The sequence below is a fragment of the Manis pentadactyla genome, chromosome 11 (assembly GCF_030020395.1).
Source record: "Manis pentadactyla isolate mManPen7 chromosome 11, mManPen7.hap1, whole genome shotgun sequence".
NCBI lineage: Eukaryota > Metazoa > Chordata > Mammalia > Pholidota > Manidae > Manis > Manis pentadactyla.
In genome coordinates this window covers 105,719,563-105,732,397 of record NC_080029.1, presented here as the reverse complement: position 1 = coordinate 105,732,397, position 12,835 = coordinate 105,719,563, and the positions used below count along the sequence as shown (strand labels likewise).

Below are 12,835 nucleotides of genomic sequence, written 5' to 3'. Positions count from 1 at the left end.
AGGTTTCCATCAGAGGGCCTCTCTCTTAACCTGAAAAGAATCTGTAGTTAGTGTGGCTCATCAACATCAAAAACAATACTTTCATTATTGCTATTGTTGTTTCAATTTCTCTGTTTTACTTTGTTTTCCCAATGACTGCCTTTTGACTGGCTTTCAAAAATCTTTGGACTAAAATGGAAAATGAACAGCAATACTTCCGCCTCTTACCGGGTGATCCTTGCACTCCCTGGAGCTTGCAATATGCAGAGGCTTGACAATTAATCTCGTGTCCCTTGCCTTCTCTCCCAGACTGTATTATCTGACAATCCCTTATCCTGGGTGAAGAAGAAAATTGGGTGAAGAATAGAATTCTGTATCATGTATATTTAAGTCCAAGTATGTAATACGGTGTCTGAGACTCACTAAAAGATAAAAGAGTTCAGTCCAAGATACGACTTGTGAAAAATCTGCAGAACAAGTCAATGTTCGGGCAATAAATCTAGTCTTGACAAGTCCTTAAGCTGTTTCCAGTTTGTTTTTTTACTATTATCAACAATCCTGCAGTGAACATCTTTTTACATCTATCCTGACACACTTTTGCAAGTATATTTAAAGGAAATATGTTGGGCTAAACAAAAATCCTAGAGAAAGGCTCTATACAAACTTTTTCTTAAACACAGCAACTGTTTTTTTTTACTGGCCATATAGTCTCTGTCTCTATCTCACAAAGCAACTCGGCCTTGTAGTGCAAAAGGAACCATTGACAATACAAATACAGATGGGCATGACTGCATTACAGTAAAACTTTATTTACAAGAAAAGGGAGCCAGAATTGGCCCCAAGGGATAGGGCAGTAGTTTGAGACTCTGTATTAATGGTAATATACATTAAAATGGCAATGCCAGGCTGAAAGCTGCAAGCATTTGACATTTTTACTGATACTAAAATGGACCATTTTTAACATAGAGATGTGGGGCCCCCAAATGGACACTCCAGAGAAAGCACCCATAATCTCAGCATCAAGAACTATGAAGATCTGAGATTTTACCCTACTTAAAAACTAAGAAGACAGAATGTCAGTTTCTTGGATGAAGGCAGAAGACATGAGACTCCTGAGTCAGAAACAAACTACTTTATTAGTCACATTCCAGCACAGAGCTTGAGCATCAGTATATTTACATTAGTTCTTACTCAAACATCCTGTGGAGCAACATGGATGAGCCCAAATGGGTATCTGCACAAACACTGGATTTATAGGAGAGGAAGTCTTGAATTTAGAGAGCCCAAATATTTTACAGTGAGCCGTAAGCATGCATGACTGCATGACCTTTGCTTTGTTGAGAGATGTTATCTCTATTATACTGAACAGTAAACAGTAAACGTACCTGCCCTCTACTCTTGAGAGAGACTCTATGTCTCTTTTCCAAGGCTGTTTACTATACAAGCATACTTGAAAGGATAGTCCAAAACAAATGCAGTCAGTGCCTCTGCTTGCAAAACATATGGAAACGTAAGAGGTCCATGGAAAATTACCTCCAACGCTATGCATCCCCTGGTTTCTACACTGTCCCAGAAAATTTTTCCAAAGCATTCCACTGTATTGACCAAGCTGATTAACCTGACTGACAAAGGGAGGCCCAAATCTATTTAACTTGTCTTAAGTATCATGTAACTTAAGCAACTATAAATAGAACTCTAAGAAAGAAAATGAGGCCAACCTGCAGTATTGACTACCACCAGGTCCTCCAGGTGGCTTATTACATTCATCCTATAAACTATCAGTCTTAAGAAATCCAAATGGCTTTCTCCTTACGTGTCTGAATTGACCTTTCCACTTAGACTGAAACCATTAATGTAGGTATAGGAAATATATTAGCAATCACACAGAATCTGCCTTGTAATTCCCCTGGGCTACAAGGAAATCTAAGGCAACTGTGTCATCCATAACAACTCTGGCCAGTGATGTGAGGCTGGAGGCTGACCTGAACACCTTCTAGAGAAAAGATAGTATCATTACTCACTTCAGGTGTGATAACACCTATCCTAACTGGACAACTCCATCCTAAAGACAACTGTCTGAAGAATACATGTAAATAATCAGTCATCCTTATAACAAGTTCCCCCAAGTAATTAGGGTTTGCCTAATTTTGGAGAGATCTCCACTATCATTTGAAAACTCCATGATATTTCATTAAATTCCTGAAAGTTTCTTACAGCACAAGTCACTATGTTTTTGTTAAGGAGGTAAGTTAATGGGCTGGCTTCCATACAAGAAGTACAATGCTAGGAGTGCTTAAGGTGCCTAAAGAGTGTTGTTTACAATTCTTGGGGGTCCACAAGTGGGACATAAATCAGTCAGGGCACAAGCTGACAGTACATCAAATGTGGCTTTTTAACAGGCTTACCCAAGGGCTCCCTGTTTAGTTTGAATAGTTGAGTCTAGTACTTATTTTTTAGAAAGACCACCTAAGAAAAGTCAGTCCAACCTGTCCCATTTGTCTAAATATCAGCCATGTGACATTCTTCCACTTCACAGAATGACAGAGCAATGGCTACTGGAATGGGAGCTGGGAAGGCACCCAGAATGTTGACAGGTGTTTTGCGCATAGGAGGTACAGGAGCTGGGACTATCCCCTGCTGTATCCAACAGACTTCTCAGTAAGGTGAAGATAAATGACAATCAAATTAGGGTCAGAATCATCTGGGAGTGGACAGTAGGCCCAGTACTCAGTTAAACTTAAGGCACTTGAAATGTCTGGCAGTGCTACACACGAGTTTTCCTTCCTGGGCTCTGGGGATGGTTCTGAAAGACAAAGATCAGGTATGATTCACCTCCTCTGACTCCCCAGGGCCTGTGGTATCTCTTCCCTAGGAGCCACAGAAAAACTAATGTGTCCCATTCTAGTTGCTATAAATTCCACTTTTATCTAATAATTTCTTAGATAAATTATTTTTATCTAATAATTTCCTCCTCAGAATGACTCTTTATCTGAAAGAGTCAAGTGCAAGGGAAACGGGCATTTTTAAAAATAGAAATTCCATAGAACCATTATGCTTCTCCCACTCTGACCCACATGAACCACTGCAGGGAGACTGGATAATCAGTGTATTTGACCAAACTGCTATTATCCTTATAATCTAGCACCACAGAATCCGACAAAGGACTAAGATGGCTGAATAAGAATAAAGTTTGAATTCCCACAGTCCCTCTTTGGTAGGCTGCCACCTGGAGGGTGTTGCCAACCAGGCTGCTCTAGAGCTACCTTTAGGTTACTTTAAAAAAAGACTTATTGTGCCCAGGAATTTTCAAGATGAGTTTGTGAATGCCCTACCCCTTTCTTCCTGATCACTACCCAGAGAGCAGCCAAAAAGAGGTGTTCCTTTTCTGGGGATATCCTCTCTACAGTGACCAAAAAAATTACAAAGGTGTATGGACCAGAGAGAAGTGAGGAGAAAGCCAGAAAACTTTTGAGTCAATTTTTTAACCATTCCAATACTCAGTAATATTGTATGTCCATGGATGACTAGGAATGTGAAAGGTTCACTGAACTGAATAACAACTATCAGCCAGCCAATTGTTACCTGGCTTTGAGGACTAAAGGCATACCATCATCAGGATGCACATGATCTGATAAGCTGAACACATGACAAAGACTAGTTTCAAAAGCAACAATGGTGTGGTAAGAGTTGGCTGATCAGACTGGTGTCAACAGCAGTGAGGTACTACCAATAGCTCTACGTGGGAGTCGAAGGTTTAATGTCAATCTGCCAACAGCAGGGAGGGAAAGCAACCCACTCAATGTGGTCTCCATCACTGCAAGGATCAATTTTTGGAAGGAGCCCCAGCACAGAATACAGCAGTGGCCTCTGCCCCAGAACACAGAGGGCTTTACTGTGTGCCCAACACGAGCCTCTTCTTGCACCTAACCATTTTCAAAAGAGATGATAAGTATCAAATTGCTATGGCATTTAGATTCCACTGAATACATTTAAATAGCAATGGAACCACTCTATTATTAAATGTCAATACCAAAAACCCAAATTGTATCCTCTGCTATTATTAAGCTTATAATTAAAAAGTGTAAATGTCAACTTCAAAATGTACAAAGAGTTTCTTCAGATTAAAAAAAAAATCTAAAGAATTCTCTGTATTATGGTATCTTCTCTATACTTGGGAAGAAACCCTATACTTTTAGTATACTTCAGGCTTGGTCCTTGATAAAACATAGGACCTTAGAAATGATTCCTCTTACTAAAAACACCAAGTTGTAAATGCCCATTTTCTTGCTACAAAATTCTATTAGCCCTAAAATCTGTAATGATGCCTGGTACATTATTTTTTTTTATTAAGGTATCAATGATACACACTCTTATGAAGGTTTCACAAGAAAAACAATGTGGTTATTACATTCATCCTTATTATAGAGTCCCTCCCCATACCCCATTGCAGTCACTGCCCATCAGTGTAGTTAAGATGCCACCGAGTCCCTATTTCTCTTCTCTGAGCTACACTGTCTTCCTCGTGACCCCACACACACCATGTGCACCAATCATGGTACTCCACAATCCCCTTCTCCCTCCTTCTCACCAGCCGTTTCCCCTCACCCCTTTGGTAACCACTAGTCCTTCTTGGAGTCTGTGAGTCTGCTGCTATTTTGTCCCTTCAGTTTTGCTTAGCTGTTATACTCCACAAATGAGGGAAATCATTTAGTATGTGTCTTTCTCTGCCTGACTTATTTCACTGAGCATAATACCCTCTAGCTCCATCCATGTTGTTGCAAATGGTAGGATTTGTTTCTTTCTTATGGCTGAATAGTATTCCATTGCATATATGTACCACCTCTTCTTTATCCATTCATCTACTGATGGACACTTAGGTTGCTTCCATATCTTGGCTATTATAAATAGTGCTGCAATAAACATAGGGGTACATATGTCTTTTTAATCTGAGAAGTTGTTTTCTTTGGTTAAATTCCTAGGAGTGGAATTCCCGGGTCAAATGGTATTTCTATTGTTAGTTTTTTGAGGAACCTCCATACTGCTTTCCACAATGGTCGAACTAGTTTACATTCCCACCAGCAGTGTAGGAGGGTTCCCCTTTCTCTGCATCCTTGCCAGCATTTGTTGTTCCTATTCTTTTCTATGTTGGCCATCCTAAGTGGTGTGAGGTGGTATCTCATTGTGGTTTTAATTTGCATTTCTCTGATAATTAGAGATGTGGAGCATCTTTTCATGTGTCTATTGGCCATCTGAATTTCTTCTTTGGAATTAATACATTTTTTTAAATTAAAATCAGAAGTCACATTTTTTTTTTATTATCTCCATCTTCCTAATACACTCCATCCTCAACCCATCCTAAGCAGATTAAGTGCCTCAAGACAACCTGGGAGAAGATCTTGCGTATGCAGATGCAAAAGAGAGAAACACATTACCTTCCTTTTACTTATAATATTATACAGTTTTGCAAATAAATCTGTAGCATCTTATATATAATGTTCTCAAAGCATTTTTTGAAGTAGTTATTCTTAGAGATGCTCAGTAATTTTTTTATGCCAGTTAAAGTAAATCAAGTCTCTTTTACACTTTCTCAGAGGAGACAGAAAAATGATGTAACTTATCTGAAGGGCACAAAGAAAAATTAAGCAAAAAAAAATGAAGGAAAAAAGTACACAAGATTCAACAAAATATTCCTGTGGAGGATGCTGTGACATGCTACCCAGTCCCTCTTAATGAAGGACTCACTACCCCCAGCTGCTCAGAGTAGCTTTGCTCAGGATTACTGCCCCTCCTTCCCAGGCAGCCCATATCCAATGGCATCCATACAAAGCTATAAAGACCTAGTAATCTTATGGGCCCAACTCAGGACAACTCTGAAGAGACACTCTAGATACTGAATTCCCAGTAGGGTTGGTCAAGAATGTTACTGGGCCAGAATAACAACTCAAGTTTTCCCTCTGTCCAATCCTGTTTCCTTCTGCACCTTTTCACAGATGTTGACTCCAACAGTATTCGATAAATATCCTGTAAGTTAAACTCTATTTCAGGCTTCCCATGAAATTGAATTTGCAACAGTTCCCAAGAACCACACCTGAAGATGTATATAGTATACAACAGTTGAAATACCTATAATAGTTTCCACTTGCACTTTCTAACAGGTGGAGAAACAATATTGTAAAATGTAAAGGCCATTGTTTATTTCTGATCATCTTAATTGAATCAGAATATTTTCCTTAAAAAAAATCAATACACTGTAAGTTATGGATGTGTTAAAAATCTTAATATATCACATATTAGCATTGTCTTCTAGGCTAGGACAACACTTCTTTACTTCTAAACCTAAGTAACAGAAATTGAACATATTGATTTAGTATATTAAATGTCAGGTTACTCATTATCTTATGTTTTATGTAATTTTCATATACAAATTCCTCACGTAAGTATTCTATTTTTTCTAAGCAAACTAGAATTCAGAAGATATTCTTCCTGTTTAATATCCCTATTCAAGAGGAAGGAAATACTTTCCTGAAATGTAACATCAGAATACAAACATTTAGAGATAGCTTAGACATCGGATCACAAAAAGAATCATTTCATACTAACCTCATTCCAAGTAGCAAAGTTAGAACATTAATTAACTACATGGAGAAATTCAGGAAAACACTTTCTCAGTCTACTTCCATAGTTTGTTCTCAAAATACAACTGCTTCTTTTAGAAGTCCATGAATCATAAAATTCTTTAAAAACTGATAGAAAACCTTCAGGCAGTAAATATCTGAACTGAAGATTAGTTTTTGACAACACAAGAAATAAGGAAAGATTGATTATAGGAGATGAGGGAACATTTTTTGATAAAATATGGATGGTCTGTCTTTAACATTTAATCATTTCAAAAAGTTAAAATGATCATCATAAAATTTTTATTAAGCATTTTATATAGTTCTATAGTTCTATATTGCTGATGTCAAGTTGATTCCAGCAGAAAGCCAGCACAAACTCAAAGTCCATCGCCCCTTAACCTCATGAAGTATCCTAGGCATTTTCCAACTCCCAAGATCCTTAAAAAGCACCTGCTCATGGCTCTCCCTGGCCAGCTCTCAGACCTACAAAAATATGACTAAAAAAAAAATGAGGCCACTTAAACTTCCACAAATTCAATTTTAATACTTTAATCAACAAACTAGGCAGTAACTATTTTTCTTTCTTTTGCTTTAAAAAAGGAAGAAGACTTCTCTTACAAAGGAGATCAGTTTTGATCAACCATGAGCTAAAAACTCTTCTGCAAGTGAAAGCGAACTGATTCTACTCCATCTTTCCTCCCTCCTATTCTTTTGTTGCATCAGTGTTAAGGTGGGCTTGCTTAAAATCTTGCTTTTATGGAGAATTTACTGAAGATCTTATTTTCTTTTTTTTTTTTTTACTAAGAATTAGATTACATATCTGATATTTAAGTCCCAACCAACTATGTTGTCTCCCATTAGCCTACTGCTGCTTCCCCACCAGTGAATAAAATGAATGTAACCAATGTACCCTATTTGGGTCCAAGTTTTAGACTTTGCACCATTATGGTCCTTCACTTACTGTCAAGGAGTTTTAAAAACTGCCCTTGTGTGGAAAGGCAGTTGGGAGGCTGGGACAGGAGGAACAATGACATAAAAACAGATAATGCATGCAAAAGGAAATAAAATCAGATATACATAGGAAAGAGTCAGAACTTGTTAATACTCCTATGTCAAATATATAAACCCACACTGGGTTAAAGACAGCATTATCTCTAAATCTGAGTTCCCTATAGAGTCCCTGTAATTTCCCTCACAGGCCACCTGAGGTATCTATACTAGTCCAAATAGCTCTTCATTTAAAAAAGAAAACTGATTTTACACAGAAACACATGGGTTCATTTTATTTTCAAATTGTATGTGGAAAATTCTATGGAAGTATTTAACTTCAACTTGGGTTAAGTACTTGAGCCAGGCAGGGATGAAAAGGACATCTCTTTTTGGGACCTTAAACTTCACGTAGAATAAACAGGAGTTGAGAAATTTAAAGATGTCCCATCTTTTGCTAGTCTTTAACCCTGTTTTAAGTTTTCAGTGTTTCTTCTGTTCTCTCTCTGCAAAAAAATCAATTTAATACACTTAAAACACCCAACAAGAGAGATATACAATAAATGCTTTATAACAGTGATATAAAAAATGGTGTTACATACCAAGAAACCCATCGTTCTTATCTTTGGCAATAAATCTACAGAATTCTCAATACCCAAAGTAATTGGCACTAGATCAAAAAAAAAATCCACCTAGTGAAATCCTCGTAAGAACAGGACCAAATTTTCATAGTAACTAGTGAGAAGAAAAAAAAAGGTTGATTGGTTCTTTAATTTCAAAATGAAAATTATTTTTGAGAGCTTATTTTATTTCATAAAATTTAGGTCATTATAACCATGTGCTTATTCTGAGAAGAATGAACAAAAAATGAGAGGAGGTCTTCATTTTAATTGACACTATATAAAAGCATCCTTTACCTCCCAGTTGACTTTCAGAACATCATCTAAAAAATAGGTGATTTTTCCACAAAGGTTCTTAATTCTTTGATATCCAAACCACTCTTCACTGAAGCACCTACTGAGTCATTCTCTTGGCAAATTCCTACTCTACAACTTTTACCTAGTTCTGTCAGAACCTCACCTACCAGTGGCTTTGCATATGACTGGAATTGTTCTCCAATGGCCCTTTCATGGACTTAGAAATACTGTGTTTTGCATTATCTACAATTTTCTTTACACTCAGTTTGCACTATACTGTCATTAGAAAGCAACCAATATTGGCCCAGTGGATATGGCTAGATAGTCTAGCTGGAAGCTGTGTATGAATGGAGATGATTTCTTAGGTGAATACTTAAGTCATGAAAACTTCTGCTTCCTTAATGCAATCTCTATCTGTGGAGACCAGAGATTATGAATACTGTATAACAAGGACTTCAAAACAAAAATGACACATGAGGAATTTAAGACAACTAAAAAATAAACTTTTATTGGTCAAGACAGGTTGAAGGAAAAGTTGGTCAATAAAAATAGTTAATGTGACAGTTACTACATATACAATAAATAAATTTTTTTAAATTAAAACATAACAAACTATATTCAAAAGAATATTACTTTTAAAATAATATTGTGTTTATATTATTTTCCCTGATAATTCAGAAGATATATCTCAAGATTTATCTGTATCATCACCTTAGATTTATTTTTATGTAAGTCAGTTACCATTACAAATAAAACAACAAAATGACAGAGCTGGAAAGAACCTCAGAGATGACCTAATACTGTCTCATTTTACAAAGGAAGAAACTTAGGCCCAGAAAGATAGAAACTTGTCCAATATTAACAGTTCATGGCAAACTCCTTGCAAGGGAGTTGCAAATCCTGCATTTCATGTTTTTGACTGTGTCCTTCAAAAAGCACAATGTGAGAAGAAATGAGTAACTCACATTTGACAAGTGGAATTATATGAATGCCTTTTTCTTGATCCAAGTCAGATTAGGTTTGCTAGGAGTAACTTCCTACAAATAATTGTAAAGAAAGAGAAAATGCCGACCCATTCTTACCTTTCTGAATGGATTTTAATGTTGGAAGATGATAAAGTAGCCTTATTTTGACCTATTTGGTTCATTGTTTCTTATAGAAAAATATTTTGTTATGAACTAGATACTTAGTTTTCTTTAAAAAGAAATTCAGAGGTAACATTTCACATAATTATAGTATGTGAATATCTATTCTTTGTAGAAAGCAATGTACAGACTCTAAAAGAACCTAAAATCTTTCAGAGATTTCATTAACCTCATAACACAACTACTTTGCAGTAATTACCTAAAGTACTTAACCTAAAAAATCTACAGAACACAATGCCAAATGTCTTATCTAGTTTGTTAATTGACATAAACTCATTTTGTTTCTCATTTTTAAAAGGAATCCTATTTTAAGCTAATAGCAATCTTAAAACAAATCCAATATTGGCAAAGCCATGATTTTTGGCACAAAGACTACTCTCTGAGAATAAAAACCCTATCTAATCTCATTACAAAATTCCAACCTGGTCTCCTTGTACTTATTGTGGAGATAATATAATGGAATTGAAGTGATAAAAAGGTTCATTTCAATTTACTAAATATTAACTAAGTGCATAGTACATGTATGGCACTATTCTAGACAGTGCAAACAATTAAAAAAAGGCATTCCTTGTAATAATAACCTTACAGTCTAATAAAGTTGGTACCAATATGTGCAATAAAATATCATAGGTTTGGCAAGAGGTCTAGAAATAAGCCTATCATAGGAATCCATTTAAGGGCAGAGGAAATTTTACCTGGAAAATAAAAAACTGAGGGTGATAATTTAGTTTCTTCAAAATATTCACGGGCTGTTATGTAGAAGAGGCAGTAGACTCACTTTGCTTTGCTACAACAGCAGAAATGAGATCTATGGAAGGCAGATGTAGGGAAGTTGTCAAACCCAGCATTTCCCCAAGTTTATTCCATAGACCACTGATCCCTCAAGCTACCTCTCAAAAAGAATTCCATGTTCACATAAATTTGGCAAACACATGCAGCGTATTTATGTAGTAGATGCAATACAAGCATCCCTCTGGGAGATAAAAATGTATATGAGTAGTACAAGTCCTAAACTAAGGAAGCCTATTTAACTTTGTTTAATCAAGTGTCCTCCAAATATTTCACCATGAGTCTCATTGTTGCTGTACCTATTTTTGTTTATTTAAGGAACATCCAGAAATATGAAGAAGTGTCAATATAATAATGCTTTACTAAGGATGACATACTGATTATAAACCCCAGGAATAAGGATTTCCTAAAAAATGGTACAGATATATTTATACTATTTAGCTGGGATTTTTCCCCTAAGCACAAAGTGGTAACCACAAAACATTTTCAAAACAGAGGAAAACAGTTCTCTAAACTAACATATAGTATAGCTAATACATTAAGGATCAGAATGAATTCCTAAATTTCTCTGAGAAGTTAAGAGAACTGAGTATAAACTCACAATGTGAAATTTTTAAAAATGAGTAAATAAGCTGAGAATAAATTTTAAGGCCTATTTTAAGTTTTAGTTGAATTTTTACTTATCAAAAATGAGGAAAAGATAGAGAAAACTATGTAACTACTCACATAATGTCAGAATTTTAGTTTATTACTTGAACTGAGAGCCAATCCTTAGAGGAATTTCATCAGTGACAATGAAAGCTATTTTCCTCAAGGAAGTTTAACAGTCCATCTGTTTCTCAAAATGAAGGGAGACTGAAGCATTACCGCATGAGCAAACTGAACCAACAAGCCTCTGCCAAATGGAACCTCAGAAAAAGTTCCACTTGGTTCTAAGTCTGCTACTGAGATCAACTAGGTAGGGAGTAGAAAAGAGGAAGATGAAAGTACAGAAGAGAAATAGGATTATTCAGCTTCCTTCCTTAGTTTGCACAGGAACCCATGGACCATTAGATCTAGTTGGTCCTCATTATTCACAGATTCTATATTTGCAAATTTGCCTACTTGCCAAAATTTATTTGTATGCTGGTTGCACTTTCCAGTCACTCATGGACATGTGCAGAATGGCAAGAAATTGAGAACACCTGACATGCACATTCCCAGCTGATGTCTTGTTGAACAACCTGTTTCATCTCATACTATAAACTGTCCTTCCTGCAGACTACTTAATGATATGTTTATTGGGGTTTTTTGTACTTTTTACTGGTGATTTCACTGTTGAAAATGGCTCCCAAACCATTAAAAGTGCTGTCCAGTGTTCCCAATCACAAGGAGGTCATGATGGGCTTTATGGGGAAAATATGTGTGTTAAATATGCTTAATTTCAGGCATGTGTCACAGTGCTGCTGGCCATGAGTTCAATGTTAATAGGTCAACAAAATACATTAAATAAGTCTTTAAACAGAAACACACATAGAACAGTTATGTACTGATGAGTTAACAAAAATGTTGTGACCTGAGGTTTGCAGGAACCTAATAATCCTGTATTTGTACTAGGAGCAATGGTTCAGTATTGATTAATTCAGTGTCTGTGGTAACTTTAGAGAATTTAACTACCTTAAATGAGAATTGACTATAGTTATCCATTACCTGATATACCACCTTCAGGTTACCTCAACCCATGGAAAGTGGGGATTTGCTGAAAAAGTTTTCAGAAATGAAAAAATGTTGGTTAAACTTTTCATAGAAAAGCTCCCAGGAAAAAGCCATGTTCCTTGTGAAGATTCAGTTTTTCTAAGTCGCTGTTAAGTAAGTAGTTACATATTCAGCAAGAAGTACACTACTTTTAAATGGTTAATTTTCAGCTCATCCATAAATCCAATTCACCGTTTTTAGAACTGATCTCTTTTCTTAGATGCAGAGTTAATGTTATCTGTTGGTTTTCCAGGTGTGAACATGATAAAGGACTAATTTGAATCAGCCATTACCCACAAACTGCTAAGTATTATGCATAACTAGTGCAACATGAGAGGATCTACAGACCATGTTGCTTTATCTGTTTAAACTTGAAGATTTTATGGAGACATTGAATGGAAATTGAATTTCCCTTTAGACTGACAGCTTATCAGTCAAAAGAAAAGCTTTTAAGAACTTCTATCAAATCAGTTTTCTTTTCAGGTTGGAATATATCTCTGTAGGACTCTAGAAATGACATGCTTGACTGGTAACTGTCTTTTATTAGTCATTGTACTCTGTGCTTAGAAAAAATACTCTGCATTAAAAAAATTTAAAAAATGCATGAAGGAGTCAATTAATTGTAGGCAATCAACATGGATGATTGTCTACACAAAAATCTCAGGTT

At 36.1% G+C, this 12,835-nt stretch overlaps 1 protein-coding gene across 8 annotated transcripts in view; it reads right to left on the bottom strand.

The window, feature by feature from the left end:
• Positions 1 to 12,835, bottom strand: part of TCF12 (transcription factor 12) — a 415,896-nt gene that overhangs the window by 322,083 nt on the left and 80,978 nt on the right. For 2 of the 8 annotated variants that reach the window (XM_057488840.1, XM_036929724.2), the window contains exon 3: positions 208 to 314. The exons of the other annotated variants lie outside the window; for them this stretch is intronic. The gene's annotated coding sequence lies outside the window, so the exon portion shown is untranslated. The remainder of the gene's footprint in view (positions 1 to 207; positions 315 to 12,835) is intronic. 8 annotated transcript variants of the gene reach the window in all.